Raw genomic sequence first — 18,760 nt, forward strand, 5'->3', positions numbered from 1 at the left:
CTGTAAAATGAACTGGAGAAGGAAATGGCAAACCATATTGCCAAGAACAACCCAAATAGGGTCACGTAACTGAAAAAAAATGAGTAAACCATGACAACAAAAGCTAGTAACGTTCCTGATATCCTGTTATGAGATAGGATATCTCAGCTTGCTCCAAGCAAAAGAGACCACAATTATACAAAGGCTGGGTGTGGCAGACAATGGCTCGGAAATAGATGTTCCAAGCAAAGAAGGCTAAGTCACTGTAACATAACCAGTTCCTACATGGAAAGATCTAAGGCACAGGCATGAGAGAAGTAAGTAGAGGAGGAGGTGCCCTGGGAGCAGCCCCACCGGTGCTGGAGCTGGAGTCTGATAAAGCAGAAACCTCAGCAAGTTACAGAAATGAGAGTTACTCTGCAGAGATAAGCATGGCGACACCACTGAAATGGATGGATCCTATTTTCGCTAAGCTTACCCAGACAGGTAGATTCAAGGCTAGGGATCCCCCTCTCTCTTCTCCCTCTCTCTCCCTTCCTGAAAGCTGTGCCGATTCCCCATTTCTTAAGGGTTTGCTTGTTTTCTTTTCTAAAAGATTTTTTTTTGCCTGTTAAGTATGATAAATGAGTTTAAGTATTGGAATGCGCACCTTATGTGTCTTTGTGTAATGTAGTAAACAAAAATAGTAGTAGCAACAACTTGGGGGAGGGGGAAGGGAGGGCAATAGAGAGATTGGGGGGGAAAGAGAAAGAGAGGGGGGGAGAAAGGGAGGGAGAGAGAAAGGGAGGGAGAGAGAAAAAAAGGGAGGGAGAAAGAGAGAGAAAGAGAGGGAGGGAAGGAGGAGGGGAGGGGGGAGGGAGAGGGAGAGAGAGAAGGAGGGAGAAAGGGAGAGAGAGATAAAGAATCCATGCAAAACGACTGGGACTCTAGCTTTCCTGGTTTCAAGTCACAGCAAAAGCCACACCTTCTATAAGAAGGGGATTTGAATAAAACAAGAGAATTATCGATTCAATCTTACAACTTCCCAGAGCAAATAAATAATTTAGTCCCAGATCTTTGACCTAGATCTTAGACCCCTCAGCTTTGGTTTGGGAGTCTATAACTATATGGTACTGGTATGAGAGACAGGGTGTTGCTTTGTTTTTCTCACCAATTTGAAAGGGAAATTAGTCCTCCAGTGGGAAGAGCTAAGAGAGTTGCTAGAGGAGGAAATGTGACCAACACAAAGTGAGAAGATGACGATCTCTCTTGCTTTGCCAAGCTTTGGTCTTAGATTACTCCCACCATCTGCTGCCTTCACGCCTACTCATGTGCTATTGAATGAAGTGGAAGAAAATCACAAAACCATGCTGAGTCCACTAGAAGTTTATGTTACGTAATCTCAACCAAGCCCTCGCTGTGGTAAAGCAATCCTTTTATTCTCTCTAATTGACTCACCATCCCTCTCACCACTGTGGCTTGTCCATGCCTTTTTATCCCTCAAACCTCCCATCATACCCCTCCCTATTCCTTCTCTGTTGAGAACCTTATCTCCTATTTCACCGAAAAAAAGTTGAGGCCATTCTCTGAGAGCATCCTTTATCCCCTCTCCCTCATCTCACATTACTCAGCTGCCTTTTGCAACTTTCACCTTCATTCCTGTCTCACATGAAGAGAAGCTCCTTCTTGCCAAGGCAATCTCTTCTACATGCACAAGTGAGACCCTTCCATCCTGTCTCCTCCAGCAGATTGTTCCTTCTATCATCATTCTCACTGTCTTCAGTCTCTCCGTACTGGCAGCCTCCTTATTGCCTACAATTATGTCTACCATCCTCAAAATACCTCCACTTGATCCATCTATTCCCACTAGCTATCATCCCATCTCTTCTCTCTGTGTGTGTCTCTTCTCTCTTTCTCTCTTCTCTCTCTGTGTCTCTGTCTCTGTCTCTCTCTCTCCTCTCTTCTGTGGCTAAACTTCTTGAGAGGCCTGTCTACAACTAGTGCTTCCACTTCCTTTTCTCTCATTCTCATCTTAACTCTCTACCCTCTGGTTTTTGATCCCATTTTACTGAAACCACTGGCGAAGTGAATGGAGCACCGGGCCTGGAGTCAGGAATACTCATTTTCCTGAGTTCGAATCTAGCCTCAGATGCTTACTATGTGACCCTGGGCAAGTCACTTAACCCTGTTTTCCTCAGTTTCCTTATCTGTAAAAGGAGCTGGAGAAGGAAATGGCAAACCACTCCAGTTTCTTGGCCAAGAAAACCCCAAATGGGAACACGAAGAGTCAGACAGGACTGAAAAATGACTGAATATCCATAATCACTGCGTAGAAATGATGCAACATATTACTGCAAGTTGCAAAATTTTAGCACCTACTGAATACCTATGTAGATAATGTCAAGTAGCCAGAATTAATACTCCAGATATTTCTACTCCTTCATCAAATAATAGGACAAATCTCTATTCTGGAAACTTGAAAACTCAAAGAATAAACAATTCAATCATTGTGTCAACAAAGTGTTGCTCACAATTGCTGAATATAAATAACATTGAGCCATAAATATTTCAGAATGTTTTAATAGATATTGCTATATCAAATACTCATAACTTCTAATCTATGTGGGATGAAAAATATAGACAATTAGCAGAAGAAATCAAAACCATGTAGGAAGAGGATGAGGTGCCTCCCCATTGTCCTATCCTATACATAGTATCTTCTCCATTGGTTTGTCTGCTACTCACATTGTCCCAACAAAGCTTTCACTAAACCTATGAACGGTGAACTTAACATTCCAATATATTTATTCAGTTACCAGAAAAAAATCATTTTTCCACCTTTACGATAGTTCATCAAACAGTAAACATAAAAGTAGGATTGATACAAGAACATGTCTATCTGAATTCCATCAACTAAAATGACGAGGGAATGATCATAATAACTCTTTTAAATACTGGTTTAGGGTTTCCAAAACGTTTTATGCAAATCAACTAATACACACTTATTAAATGCCTTCTATGTGCTATGCACTGTCATTTGGTCCTCACAACAACCCTGTGAGATAAGAGCTACTGACATTATTATCCTCATTTAATAAATAAGAAAATTTAGTCTCAAAGGTGCTAAATGATTCACCTACCACCATATAGCCAGCAAGTCTAAGAACTAAGAACTCCAAATCTTTTCTGACTCCAAGTCCAGCTCTTGCTGGCTACATATGGCCCACAACACTTTTGAGTGCTAGAACCAGATAAAAATGCAATTGGGAAATATTTAACAAAATAAATAAAAATACAACAAAACGTAGATAATATTAATATGTGGTTTTCTAAGTTCATATGTGCACAGGGAGCCTTATATATGGTTGTGGCCCTGTTTCTGAGTTCAACACCACAGCACTGGGGTACTTTCCTGCCTCTTTATTCCAGTATTGAAGAAGTAAAACCAACCTAAGTTAGAGGCTGAAGGATGGATTGGAATTACATAGGCAAGAGTAATTCTGAAAGGACATCCAGGTAGAGAGACCAAGAATGAGGATGTGAAAATGAGAACGTGTGAAGATGTTTCCTGGGAACAGCGAAGAGACTGGCCTGACCGGGGCAGAGGGAGATATATTGGAATTTCCAGGAGAAGAGTCAAATTAGAGTGAATTTTGAATATCTTGAATGCCAAGCTGAGAAGTTTGGACTTTATCCTATGGGTGATGAAGTGCCTGTGGAAATTTTTTACATGATAAAGGTGGTTTTAAAAAATAATTATATTTTATTTACTTTAACACTCATTTTTTAAAAATTTTGATTTCCTACTTCTCTCCCTCCATCCAGCTCCTTCCCCAGCCATTGAGAAGGCAAAGAAAATGATATCAGTTATACATGTGAAGTCATACAAAACACATTTCCTTATTAGTCAGGTTGCCAAAAAAATCAAGAAAAATAAATAAAATAAGTGAACAAAGTGTGTTTAAATATGAACTCAGAGTTTATCAGTTCTCTTTCTGGATATAGATAGCATTTTTCTTGGTGAGTCCTTTGAAATTGTCTCAGATCATTGTATTTATCAGAGTAGGTAAGTCTTTTGTAGTTGATTATCATTAAAATATTAATGTTATTGTATATACAATGTTCTCCTGATTCTGCTCACTTCGCTTTGCATCAGTTCATGTAAGTCTTCCTAGGTTTCTCCTGTTCATCATTCCTTAGAGCATAATAGTATTCCATCACAATTGTATACCACTACTTGTTTAGTTATTCCCCAGTTGATGGGCATCCCCTCAATTTCTAATTATTTACCACCACACAAAGAGCTGCTATAAATATTTTTTGTACATATAGGTCCTTTTCCTCTTTCTTTGATCTCTAGGGTGCAGACCTAGTACTGGCATTGCTGGGTCGAAGGGTGTGCACAGCTTGATAGCTTTTTGGGTGTAGTTCCAAATGGCTCTCCAGAATGGTAGGACCAATTCACAACTCCATTAACAACACATTGGTGTCCTTAGTTTTCCAATCCCCTCCAGCTTTTGACATTTTCCTTTTCTGTGATGCTAGCTAATCTGATAAATGTGAGGTGGTACTTCAGAGGGGTTGGTTTAGAAGATTAACCTGACTGTAGGATTTATTAGAAGGGCAAGAGAATGGAGGCAAGGAAACTATTTGGAAGGCTGTTGAAGTTGGCATGCCAAATTAAGGAAGAGAAGTAACAAGATCTGGAGAAAAGAGAAAATAAAAGAGAGAAGACATCAGGGAGAGGGGCTTGGCACTGAAGTATATGCTTATGTTAAAGTGCTCTACCATCCATCCGGGCCATGAATAAATTTTTGTCTGTCATCATGCCAGGAAGTGCTTTTCAACAGCTTTTTTTTTGGGGGGGGGTGGTGGTTAGGAAGCAGCCTGTCAACTTTCCCTCCCTTCATAATTCAAAGTTTATTTTTTAAATAAAAGCTTATTTCATTTAATTCAAAGTTTATTTTTTAAATAAAAGCTTATTTCATTTTTTTTTGTACTTGTGAAGGACTGGAATGGTGATTCTCTTACAGAGCTCTTGGCTTGACAGGCCCATTTAATATTTCAATAGGGAAGTGCTTTACAAAGTGTGAAGTGCTTTGAAAAAAATAATAGAAAGTATCACTATTATCTTTGCATTCCTATTGTGATTGACATGTCTCTTCTTTGACAGATAAAGTTGACCTCGTTCTTTAAATAATCATAATACTAGTTAAATTTCCAGCTGGTCTCTGGCAATATGCTAAGAAGTCCCCCCAAAATCCCCTGGGCCCTTTGTAACATGTCAGAAACTTCCAACATAAGGATTATGCTTCAAATGCACTATTTTAAAGGAAATCTATAATGACTAGATTTTAAAAATTCAAATAAATAAAAATAAATTTTTTAAAATTCAAATTTCTCTGAATATAAACTATTCCCAAAGCAGAGAAAACTTGTATTGATTAAAGTTTTAACCTATACATTTTTAGAAGAATATCCAAAAATTTTTGGATCATGAGCAGCGGAACAAAAATATTTTCACAGGATGAAAAATAAGGTCTCTGAAGGAAGGGAAAGGAGATGGAATGATTAGATATGGAGAATGAAGAATTCTGAGTCACTGTTTCTGAAGAACCACTCAATGAAAGGTGATAACCATTTGTTTTTTACCTCATCATAGGGCAAACTTAGAAGAAATCAAATTAACCAGAATAATTTAAATCAAATTTAAAAAGAGAGATTACATTGTGCATGAAGATAATTCCTGGATCTATGCACTTAGAGATGTTAGTACTTCCTCCAGTAGTGAAAGTTATAACTCATTCTCTCTTCCTCCTGTGCAATTCTTGTCCATCTCCTTCCATAAATTTTCCACAGGGGAGTGTGCTGCATTGGTATCCATGCAACATTTTCTTGCGTTGTTTTGTTTAAAATTTTTTTTTTAGGTATAGTAGATATTTTTATTTCTGCTACCATAAAGGAAATATTTAAAACAGAAGAGACTCAAATTGTGCATTATAGATACTTAAAACAGAAAACAGTAACACATCATAGCTGTAATACTCTTCCCAAAGTTAAAAACTTTTTTTAGATACTGAACAGATATTTCACTTTCATCTCTAACTGGCTGTTTTTGCTCCACTCACAAGGATGAGGCTCCTAGTCTTATTTCTTCCAGCTCAGCATCCTTCTGGAAGTTTCTTCTGGCGGCAGAGGATTTTTTTTTTTTAGTAGGGGGCTACTTGTAATTAGAACTTTCTGTGTAGACAACCAACACTGACTCAGGAACCCAGGAACTCTAAGATTCACAATGTAGGCTGGAAATATCCATCTTTTCAGGAATTTCTTTGATTACCTATATTTAGAGAAAACCCAAACCATAAAAACCACATAGCAAAAGAGGCAGCCAGAGATCTGAGGTCCAGTCTCAAGTTCACCTGGGTAAGTGAATTTTCTTGATGGCATTCATTATCTTGAGTTGTAGCCACCATTGCTTCTTAAGTTGGAGGGAAAAGAAATCTCTCATCCTCCATTGTTGGAAGTCCAAGGAAGAGCCACATGCCCGAAATCACACCCTCAAAAGAAAAGATGATCCATACAATACTAAAGAAATCTAAAGGAAGGTCTCTAGAAGGTTAGCCTGTCCTCCACCCTGAGAATTTTCAGAAGGACATGGACTAAAGCTGCATGGTGGTAGGAGTGGATGGGTTATGACCAGCATTGTTGAAGGAAATATCCACAATGATGAGCTCACTGATCCATTGAAATACCAAGGAAATAAATGAAATGTATTTATTAAATAAAAGAAATGAAATGAGAATTTTTTTAAAAAAGAGCTCAGTAACTTTGTTCTGTGATCACAGTAACACATTTCCCCCAAAAGTATTTTTTCTTTTTATTGGTACCTTTTGTTTTCATGTCACCTCAGTCCTCCCTTGTAACAAAAAAAAGATAATTTAGAAAGTGATGCAACATAACTGTCTCAGTATATGCAATACCCTGCACTCGTAAGACAGATGTGTAGTTTTTGGTGTTTTTTTTTTCAATTTTTCTCAGGTTCCAAAATTGGTATGACATTTAAAGCACCCCCCCCCCACTTTGCCCCCGCCAGAAACTTTGAAAAAAGAAAGGAAATAGACTCATTGCTAATAATAACTGTACTATGTGAATGAATACTTTTTTTTATCATTCAATCATTTCAGTTGTGTCCGACTCTTTATGACCTCATTTGGGGTTTTCTTGGCAAAGATACTGGAATGGTTTGCCATTTCCTTCTCCAGAATGAAAACTATAGCTTGATAAATTTTTCTGCACATAGGAAAGTCTCCAACATTTTCATCTGTGAACATGAGCTGCAGCACTTTGTGCACAAACATGCCCTGTGCACCTCAGATGGATGGCTGAAAATCATTTCTGACTGGATGCAGTTTTTGTGTCCACTAGGTCAGAGAAGCTGGTACTAACAGCCACAATCCAAGAAACAGTTGATACAAAGAAAGTGAACTGCTTTCTTATAGGATTGCCTGTATGCAAAGGAGCCTGGGACTGACTGAGCAGGGTGAGGAAAGAGGGATTTACCAGCTAGCTCAGGACATGTGATGACTTGACTGTTTACCCTCCGGGGCATTCTGGGTACATTAAAGACATAATCTATATTTAACTCTGCCTTGGAAAACTCACGGGGGAGTTTCAGTCTTTCTCAGTCATGCTCTTAGTTCAAAGTCGAAGTGGATTTCCATAACATTTTCACATTATGCCCTGGGAATCATAAACCAGAAGGTAAGCTATTTAAATAATATGCAATAAAATTCAGAAAAACAAACTTTAGATGAGTGTAATGTGAAATGAAACAGCTTCTTTTAAATCTGGCGTTGCAAACAGTTGCAATAGCTACGTAAACTATAAGGATTGTAGGTGTTCTGAGACCAGAGAACCGTAGTTTGAAGAGAAAATGAATTGATTTGGAGAAAAAAGTTGAAGAGAGTTGAAAAAAGGACCAGAAAGTAAATAAGGTAGAAAAGGAAACACCAACCGGCATTAGGAAAACTCCATGTTATTTCCCCAAACTACAACTATTTTGTAATTCTTTAGGAGGGGACAAGAATTTCTTGCCTTCTCAGTTGGCGGGGGATGTGATGGGAGGAATGAGATAATTTGGAACTGAAAATTAATAAATAGTTTTTAAAAAAGGAATAGGGAGGAGAGAAAAAAATTAAAAATTTTTAATTTAGAGTAGAAGTAATAAAACATCCTACAAAAATAAAAATGAAGTCCTAAGAAGGCCACTACTGCATTTGAGTTTACATATTTTGAAAACATTTATTTTTAACAACTGTATTTGAGATGATATAAAAATTCCGCCTCTTTACAACGTAAACTCTGCATTTCAGGAATTTATCTTAAGCTGCTCCAAGTAAAACTGTGACCACAAATAGATTTTTTTCCTAGTCAGTCTGAAGCTCAGTGGTGAATGAGATCTGTTGACATTGTACATACTTCTGTCTTAACAAGTTGACTCACTTCTTAAGATCATGATAAAACTATGAGTTACCGCAGTAATTACTAGAAGTTTGTTCTTAGAAAACCGCCATATTAAAATTTCCTTGCTCTGTTTAACTTTAAGTTATAAATAAGTTGCTAGTATAAGCTGTGTAAATCTGTGATATCCTGTATATGTAATTTTCATATTAAAATTACATCAAAGATTTGGTGTACAAGCATGCATTCATTCCTTCAAGATCTCTAATAACTTAATTTGAAGCCCATTCATGCTGGAATACTGTATTAATTATGTCAGTATTTAAGCACATGATAAATACATATGTACACATAGTATATTTTTATCATAATTTAAAGTTACAAATCAGTAGTATGAATAGTATAAATCTATGATATATATGTGTGTGTAATATCACAAATATGTTATCTCCTATGTTTAAGATAAGTACTGTCCTATCTGTAATTTCTTCCATATGTAGGATATGATATATATATCTCCTATATATAGGACTGGTACTATCCTGTGGTAGGATATATATGAATATTGATCTCTCTCTCAGAGATATCACATATCCTATCTCATATATAAGAGATATCAGAATTTTCACCACTCATGCTAACTACTGATTTGTAATTTAAAAGCAAAAGTAAAAAAGTACATGTGGAAGTTGAAAGAAGAACTCTACTGGTAAAATATTATACAGTATTGCAACATGAATGGGCTTCAAATTAAGATATCAGAAATCTAAAAAGTTGAATGAATGCATGCCTACCATATCTTTGTTGTCATTTTAATATGAATATGAAAATACATAGATATATCTGCTTAGCTTAACAGTTTTTTTGAAATAAGACATTTTTTATTTGCTTGCTTTTGCTTTTTTCTGTATCCCTAGTATTTTGCACACTGCCAGGCACATAGTAGGCACTTCATAAATGCTTGTTGACTTGTGATTCTGATAAATAATGCTTTCACTTGCTTCTCTTGAAAATCTTGATCTGAGAACTTAAGTTTACAGGCTCAAAAATAATTCATTTTTTTCCTTATTTTTGTTAAATGTAGCAAACAGCTGTTTGCAAAAGACAGAGTGATCCACAGGGTTTCAGCCAAACAGCTTGGCTGAAACCTTGGCTTGGTGTGAGATAAAAGAAAGAAATAAACAGAAGACCAAAAGCAGAACAAGGAGCTCTTCTATGGCTACTTCTTATTGATCTGGGAGGATTCGCAGCGTGTCACTCTCCGCGTTTCTCTAGAGACTCTCCGGGAGGGGCGGGGCTCGGTCACGTGACTCCCCTCCCTCTCCCCATGACGTCACTGCGTTGGCAGCCGTAGCCCCAGAGAAAGGATGCTCTCTCGATCCGTGGGGCCGGGCTGAGCGATGTTGCATTGCAGGTAAGAGGCCTCCTCTCCAGAACCTCGGTGGGTTTTGGGTTTTGGCTTTCGCCTTTGTCCGTTTCCCCCTCCCGTCATTCGGTGTTGATGTGCGCAGTCAGAGCTGAGTCTTGTCACTTGGTGCAAAGGAGGGCTTTAGGAGCAGAGGGAATGCAGGTGCCCCTGGCAGGGCGGGAGTCTCCCGGCCTGCACCCCCAGCCGGGGGCTCGGCCGAATGGAGCTGGGGGGCTGAGCGAGGCCCGTTGTTCAGGTGTCCTAGTGCAAGCGCCGGCTGCGAGGGGTGGGGGTGGGGGTGGGGGCGGGGGTAGGGATGTGCATTCATTCCCTTCCTGGAAGCTCCTTTCCCAGCTGTGCAAAAGATAGGCAGGCGGGGGGTGCTGGGTTATCTAGCCTTTGACGCCTTGGCTCACCTCCTAATTTAAAAAAAAAAAGATTTCAAGAAGGAAAGGCCATCCTCTCAAGATTGCAATCACAGGGACAAAAATGGGGAACAGACCTGGTCTGTTGAGCTAAAATGCAGAAGATTTCCAGGCTGTTGTTAGAGCGCTTAAATAATGAGCAGCCAAAATGCCGCTGCAGTTGTTTTTGAAAAATCAACTTTCAGCTCCCAAAATTTTATCAAGGCCAAGACTCGCTGAAACATGGAAACCTCCTGTTGGTTAACCCTTTAGAGCACTTAACCATCGGCACTTCATTCAGTAATTTTTTGGAAACCTGTTTTTTCTTAGTTTTATTTTGCAGGATTTTTCAGTTTAGAGGGAGTCACTTTAGATTGGAAATTTTCCTCCTGGATCAGTGTTGGGTTTTTTTTTTTTTGAGTAAAATAGCTGATTTTTAGAAATATTGTTTCTCAGCATGAAGCCCCCAAAGTTCTAGGAGCTTTGGGCTTCTAATTGTGGGAGGGAGGACAATGGCAGCATTTCTAAGAATAAGTTGGTTTTTATTGGGAGGAAAAACTCAAAATTAATTAATAAAACACTCTATCTCTCCTCACTTTTTAAAGGACTGAATGGAAGCTCTGGGGTTTGCCAGAGGAAAAAAGGCTATGACTCAGCTGCTGATGTAGGAGTGGAGGGGTCAGGTGACTTTTCAGTTCTTAGCATTGACAGGGGGTGATTTTAAAAATATACTTTCAGGGCTTAGCTTTTGCATAAAATTCCTTTCCTGTTTCTTCAGGAAGGCAGCTCAAATGTAACTGTTTGCCTGTGAAAAGTCTAATTAGGGAAATTCAACACTGTTTTACATTGCAGTAGGAAATGTGTGTACTGGGATAGCAAAGCAGTCCTTCAGAAATGCCCACACTCTTAAATATTTATAAAGAGATGAGTATGTCTGTGCAACCAAAAATGATTTTTGCTCCCCTGGCTGCTTGCATTTCACTTCTGCTGAATTGCTTTCTTTTTACAAGGAGTAAAATGAATTTGGATTTGGGATATTTTTACTTACTTCCTAACTTGGGACTAACCTGAAAGGTTGAGGGTGTTGCCAGTCTGACCACCACCTGAGAAACGGGGTATAAACTGTGTATGGAAATCTGGATTTTCATACAGATAAAATTTCACTTTGCAAAAGGATTCATCTTTAAAAAGCCAGATCCCAGATTTCTTTGCACTTGAAATGGCTTGAACAAATTTGATATACACAAACGTACCTTTTGAGAAATTAATCTACTATGTCAAGGGAGTTAACCATGTGGATTACTATGTCATAATATTGAACATGTAAGGTTTACAAAGCACTTCTTTCCCAAGGACTCTGTGAAATAAATAGAACAAGATTCATCATCTCTTTATACAGAGCAGGTACCTGAGATAAAGTGAGATCACAGAGCTAAAAAGAGTCAAGGCCAGGATTTGAATCTAAAATCTGACAGGTCTTTACAATATAATACCGTGCAGTATTGAAAAAATAAATTATTTTTTATTCATAGTGCCTTTATTATGGGCCCTACATACTTAAATATGAAATTAATTAAATATTAAATTAAATATAATGCCACATGGTATGGTAGTTTTTGAAGGGGGGAATGTAGATCACATCAGTACCCTCAATAGGACACTGTAATAAATTGGAGACATTTAATCCAAGGGGGGCCGCAGTTGGTGTCGAAGTGGGTACAGTGACAGGCCTGGAGTCAGGAAGACCTGAGTTCAAATCCCAAATCCAGACTCAGGCACTTACTAGCTGTGACCCTGGGCAAGTCACTTAACCCTGTTTGCCTCAGTTTCCTCATCTGTAAAATGAGCTGGAGACAGAAATGGCAGATCACTGCAGCATCTTGCCAAGAAAACCCCACGGACAGCGTATTCCACGGATCATGAAACGTCAAAGACAACTGAACAACAATATATAAAATAAATGCAAAAATACATAAAAATTAGTTTTGTGTGTGTCTGTCGGGGGGAATATACTGGCAACTGGGGGAAGTCAGGAAAGGCTTCATCTAGAACATGTCACTTGGGATGCTGGCGGTAGCACTAGGGATCTTAGGAAGAGGAGGTGCATCCCAGGAAGGGGAACAGCCAATGCAGAAGCATGAACACAGGAGATAGCGAGGAGAGAGGGCTACTTAAGAGGAATAGTAAAAAGGCTGGTTTGACTGGACTGTGGTGTGCATGAAAAGAAGTAATGTGAGTTGTCAAGAGAGATTGCAGTGATGTTCAGAATGCTTCCTAGGATGGAATATTTGCATCAAAAAAGGTTAAAGATAGTGTGCTCTGGTAATTATCAGGAAGAATCTCTTATCTAGATTTTCCAGTTCCTTCATAGTGCTAGAGGCTACGAACTGGAACTCTGGTTTCTTTCTTTGTTAAAGGAATGAGGAAACTCCCTCCTGGATTTCCCTGATCTTTCTAGATAAGTGAGGCTTCCAGAAAAGTGCTTGTTGGTGTGATCTTGGGCAAATCTGATAACTGCAGAGCCTGATTTCCGGACTATCACAACTGTAGCCTTTAGCATGTGCTAAGTATTTAGAAGCTGAAAAAGACAACGTTTATTAAACAAAATGAAATAAAAATCTTCAACTTTTTTTTCCTAAACTTAAACACTAAAAAAAGAGCATTTCATATACACAGCAGAACACAAAAAGTAGTTTCTTTATGAAACCTCGAACCACCATTTTATGCCATTTGCTTTTTAAGGAAAGTATATGATAGATTCTACACATGATTGGAATGACTATATTTCAGAAGAACAGTCAATAAGATGGCTTTGAATGCTTCTGGTTTCCATTGGGAAATTTATTGAGAGAAAGGAAGGGATCATTTTCCCATGACTACTTCTTTGAGAGAGAGTGGTATCTCAAATTGATGAACTAAAGTACTTCTCAATTCTTTTTTTAAAAAAGTATTTATTTAATTTTCAAAATTCACATCCATAAGATTTTGAGTTCCAAATTTTCTCCCCCTTCTTTCCCTCCCCTTACCCCAAGAAGGGTTCAGTTTGATAAAGGCTGTACATATACATTTATATTAAACGTATTTTCACATTAGTCGTGTTGTAAAGAAGAATTAGAACCAATGGGAGGAGCCACAACAAAGAAGAAAGAAAAAAAAAAGAGAGCAAATGTACTTCTCAATTCTAAGATGGCAAACACAATTATTATTAATTGAATGATTTAAGTAGCATTGCTTACTCTACTACTCCAGTGGATCTGCCATCTTGATCTTATCCATCTGGATATTCTCAAATGATGCTTATCACAAACATCCATGCTTGTCCATCCTTTGTGACTCTTTTCTAATTCATCCTAGGAACTTTTCTTCAGATCGTCCGTTAAGTTTCATAACATAATCTGGATAGTGGACATTTTTCATCCACTTGACTCTTTCTGTGTGATTAGTTAGGTCAGACTTTTTTAGTGATTATGGATCTCCTCTAGGAGATTTCAGTATTCAGTAGTAGCTAAGTGGCATAGTGGATAGAATGCTGGGCCTGGAGTCAGGAAGACCTGAGATCAAACTCAGCCTTAGACACTTGCTAACTGCGTGACCCTGGGCAAACCTCTGTTTGTCACAGTTTCCTTATCTGTAAATTGGGAATAGTAATAGCACCTACCTTCCAGGTATCTCAAATGAGATAATAATCATAAAAGTGCTGAGCACAATTGCTTGACACATAGTAGGCCCTATATGAATGTTAACTATTTATTATTATTATTGTTATAGGCATTGATACAATTAACATAATTTCATGGATAAGCAGAAGCATCTGGAGGACCTCACCTCACCACAAAGAATCTTTTTTTTTTTCCGTAAACTTGGAATTTGCTGCAGGCCTTTTATATATTCTAAGTAATACGATACTTTGCTTTAAATAACATGATACTTCAAAGATCTGTGATTTTGTCCCTCCACGGGCACAATTCATTTCCCTCGCTGATGCACTTTAGTAGAATGTTTTTGAGAATTGCTGTAGGTGAAAAATGTGCCACTCTGGAGCAAGCCATTGGTGATGGGCCTATCTGAATTTATCTAGGCTGGCCCTCTGGAATCTATTGCCAGGCTCAAGTGCAGTTAGGTAGCACCGGCTTTGCCTTTGAGAACGCCTCCAAGCTAGGCTGAGGAGGACTTAAGCAGGGAGGGCTTGGTTGGATTAACCTGTTAGAACTCTCCCAGTTTGGCCCAGGACTGAGGAGGTTTCGTGCTTTTTTCTTTTTCTTGCAGCGTGAGGAATTGATCTGTAGATTTGGTTTGCATATGTCCTGTGGACACCCCCCAAACCGTGACTATTTGGAAGTTTTAAAACAATCTAATGAGCTAAGAAAAAAAAAGATGCAGATTGAGCTTGAGTATATGATTCTCAGGGTTTATCTTAGGAGGATGGTTTTGTGGGAAGAGTGGGCTAGCTTTAAGTGAGATGATCTGGGTTTGGCTTTTCCACCTGGGGATCCAGGGTAAGTCAGTGAATCTTGAAGGGCCTTAGTTTCCTTATCTGTAAAACAAAGCCCTTGGAATAGATCATCTCTTAAGGTCTCTTCCTTAATGATCCTAAATAAGATACTGAAAGATGAGGATTAAGTGTGCAGAGTTGTAGATGTAACCGATGGAAATTAGAAACGGCCTGGGATTTTAACGTTAAAAGAAACTCCTCCTACCCAGGCAGGATGGCAACTCCTCTGCAACTTACAGCCTTAGAGACATGCGTAAATGACTTGTCCAGGGACACAGAGTAGGTGTCAGAGGTCAGACTTGAACCTAGGCTAGCTCTCAATCCATGATGCCTTGGTATCTGTTTGTGAAATAAATACATCAATACTGTTTGTTTTGTAAATAAGATTTAAATGCCAATCATTCATTCAGTAAATATTTATTAAGCACCTACTGTGTTCCAGGTACTATGTTAAGCACTGCAGATACAGAAAGAGGCAAAAAACAGCCCTTGTCCTCAAGGAGCTTACAGTCTAACTGGGGAGACAACGTGCAAACAAATACAAAGCAAACTGTTGTTATTCATTCAAGATTTTTGAAGAGGACCGATGATATCACAATGTTGGGATCAAAGTACAGTGTGACCCATGGTGGCTGGTCAGTCTAATATGAGCTCAGAAGGCTCTACCACAGGGCGGGCACAAATAGTCCATATCAACATTTGGAGAGGAGATGTCTCTAAATGTGTGTATCTCCTGTTTCCTTTGGGCTACTACAATTCTGCTTTAAAGCGGGCACGTCAACATCTCCCATGTCACACAATCGATACCAAAGTTCTTTAGAGAGACTTTTGGAGCGTCCTTGTGTCGCTTCTTCAGACCACCACATCAGCCCTCATCCTGTGTGAGTTCCCCATAAGATAGTCTTGTAGACAAACATCTGTTTTGTATTTATACAATGTGGCCAGCCCATCGCAGTTGTGTTCTCTGCAGTAGAGTTTGAGTGCTTGGCAGTTCAGCCGAAGAAAGGACCTCAGTGTCTGGTACTGTATCTTTCCAGGTGATCTTCTGGATCTCCCTAATGTAATTCAAATGGATGAAGTTTACTTTTCTGGCACAAAGCTGTTATGTCCGGGTTTAAATAGGAAATAATTAAAAGAGGAAAAGCACATATATACATATATCCAGCCCTTAGTGCGGCACCTGGCACATAGTAGGCACTTGATAAATATTGATTGATTGATATACCCAAAGAGCTTTCTCATTTTCCTCAGAAAATTTCCTCAGAAATTGACTTCTGTGGTTTGTGTTTCCCCTTTTGCTTTTTATTTTTCTTCAGCTCATTTGACTAAGTAGGAAAGACCCATATTTCTTTGTTTTCACTCCTAGAAGAATTTTGTGGATTAGTCTTTAGATCGTGTGTGTGTGTAGCAGTATGCTTCTTCAGAGAGCAGTCATGCATTTCCAAAGTAGCTTTTGTTTCTAATAAGTTAACCGATGAAATACAAAACTTACCATTGGCACCCTGTGTAGACAGGCTGTTGGGCTAACTCTATCTGAGTGACTATGGCTCTCACCCGAGAGGGTCTAAAATATTCTGCAGCCCAGGCATTAGAAGCTACATTTCCAGCCCTGATAATTTCAATTTGCTTCTTAACCATGAAATGTGTGTGTGTGTGTGTGTGTATACTATACACACACACACACATATATATATACATATGTGTGTATATACACATGCATACATATATATGTATGTTTATGTACATTATATATAATATATGTATCTCTGTGTACATATATATATATATATATATATATATAAAATCAGTATTTCAAGCCTACCATTAGTTATCATTTTTACCTCACACATTAATGAGACTTGTAGTATTGTTTATTGGTATTGGGAAGGAATGATGGAAAAGCATTAGATTTGACGTCAGAAAGCCTGGAGGTTTGTGTATTAGTTCTGCCCCTTCTCAACTGTGTGATCCCTTGGGCAAATCACTTTTACATCTGTCTCACTTTTCTCATCTGCTAAGTGGGGTTTTGGTTGCTGTTCAGTCCTGTCTGACTCTTTGTGACCCTGTGGACCAACAGTCCATGAAATTTTCTTGGCAAAGATGCTGGAGTGGTTTGCTGTTTCCTTCTTCAGTTTTATGCAGGCAGGGGTTAAGTGACTTGCCTGGCGTCGTATAACTAGTAAGTATCTGAGGTCACATTCCTTTTATACCTGCCACTTAAAAATCTTGGTTCACCAGCATTCATTAAATCCCTATTCTGTTCCAGGCCTTGTGCTGGGTGCTGAGGATATAAAGGCAAAACACTACATAGTAAGGAGTGTGTATTGTCTCAGGAGAGATACTTAGGGGAGAATGTAAAAAGGGTGGAAATGAGTGGTGGCTACTCAGTTCTGCCTTGTGAAGGATGACTCCATTGGAAGGAAAGGCGTTGGCCAGGGTCCACATCAGTAGTCCTAACACTAGACAGTAGTCCCAACACTAGGTTGGAAATGGCAACCACATGCAGAAAGCCGATTTCCCAGTCACCAGTGGAGTAAAAGAAGGCTGTGTGCTTCCTCCCATGCTTGTTTTTAGCTCCCATGATGTTTTTAGCCATGTTGTCAAACTCCTTCAATGAGGATAAACACGGCATTAAGGTCAGTTACTGCACTGATGGTAAATTCTTCAACTTAAAAAGGCTACAAGCCAAGACCAAAGTGGAGGGAGTGTTGGTGCAAGATTTTCTGTTTGCACATGATTGTGCTTCCAATGCAGCCTCTGAAGCTGAGATGCGTGGATCGGTTCTCTGCTGCTTGTGCTGATTTTGGCCCAGCAGTTAACACTAAGAAAACACAGGTGGTCCACGCCATGCATATGTGGAACCGTTGGTTACTGTGAATGGAGGAGTTTTGAATGCTGTGGATAAGTTCACTTACCTTGGTAGTGTACTTTTCACAGATGTATACATTGATGATGAGGTCGATGTGTGCATCGCCAGAGCCAGCTCAGTGTTTGGGAGGCACTGAAGGTCTACAAAGCCGTGGTGCTGACCTCATCGTTGTACGCCTGTGAAACCTGGACAGTCTACCAGCGCCATGCCAGGAAACTGAATCGCTTCCATTTAAATTGTCTTAGGAAGATTCTAAAGATCACCTGGCAGGATAAGGTACCAGACACTGAGGTTCTTTCTCAAACTAAACTGCCAGGCACTCAAACTCTGCTTCAGAGAGCGCAACTCCAACAGGCTGGCCACGTTGTTTGAAAGCAAAACGTATGCTTGCCCAAAAGACTGTTTTATGGAGAACTCGCACAGGGCAGGCGTTCACGTGGTGGTCAGAAGAAGCGATACAAGGACACTCTCAAGGTCTCTCTCAAGAACTTTGGAATTGATTGTGTGACATGAGAGACACAGAGACAGGACCGCTCATCGGAGAAGGGGCTGTGCTCTATGAGCAAAGCAGAATTGAAGTGGCTCCAAAGAAACGCAAGATGTGCAGATTTAGAGAATCCGCCCGGAGTGTTCCCACGGACTATTCGTGCCCAACCTGTGGTAGAGCCTTCTGAGCTCGTGTTGGTCTGATCAGCCGTAGTCGGACACGTTGACACCTGACTCGACGATAGTGATGTCATTTTGGTCGTCTTCAAGAACAAAGGACAGTAACCAACAGAAAGACAATCGCGGCATGTGTGTATACATACTGCAGCCACGTGCAGGACCATACGTATATCCACAATACACATAGAGACACGTATATATATATATACATAGATGTACACACAGATATATATATACACATATATACACGCCATAACTTTAATACATAATAATAGCTGTGATGTATGTGTGTGGGTACAAAGAGCCAATAATCATAGCGTATGTGTATGTAAATACACAGATATGCACAGAAACAGACGTACATATACGCATGTATACATATAAAACATGTACATGCATATGTATATATGCATATAATGCTATCACTTTAATATATACAAAATATAATAGCTGTTTATATGCATGTGGGTTCAGAGAGCCATTAACCATAGCATGTATGTATG

At 39.2% G+C, this 18,760-nt stretch overlaps 1 protein-coding gene across 1 annotated transcript in view; it reads left to right on the plus strand.

Annotated features, from left to right (window-relative positions):
• Positions 1–7,601: 7,601 nt before the first annotated feature.
• Positions 7,602–18,760, plus strand: part of CLCN4 (chloride voltage-gated channel 4) — a 100,714-nt gene continuing 89,555 nt past the window's right edge. Inside the window, exons 1-2 of the mRNA XM_036743156.1 lie at positions 7,602–7,719; positions 9,503–9,832. The gene's annotated coding sequence lies outside the window, so the exon portion shown is untranslated. The remainder of the gene's footprint in view (positions 7,720–9,502; positions 9,833–18,760) is intronic.

Source organism: Trichosurus vulpecula, chromosome 2, assembly GCF_011100635.1.
Source record: "Trichosurus vulpecula isolate mTriVul1 chromosome 2, mTriVul1.pri, whole genome shotgun sequence".
Classification (NCBI taxonomy): Eukaryota; Metazoa; Chordata; class Mammalia; order Diprotodontia; family Phalangeridae; genus Trichosurus; species Trichosurus vulpecula.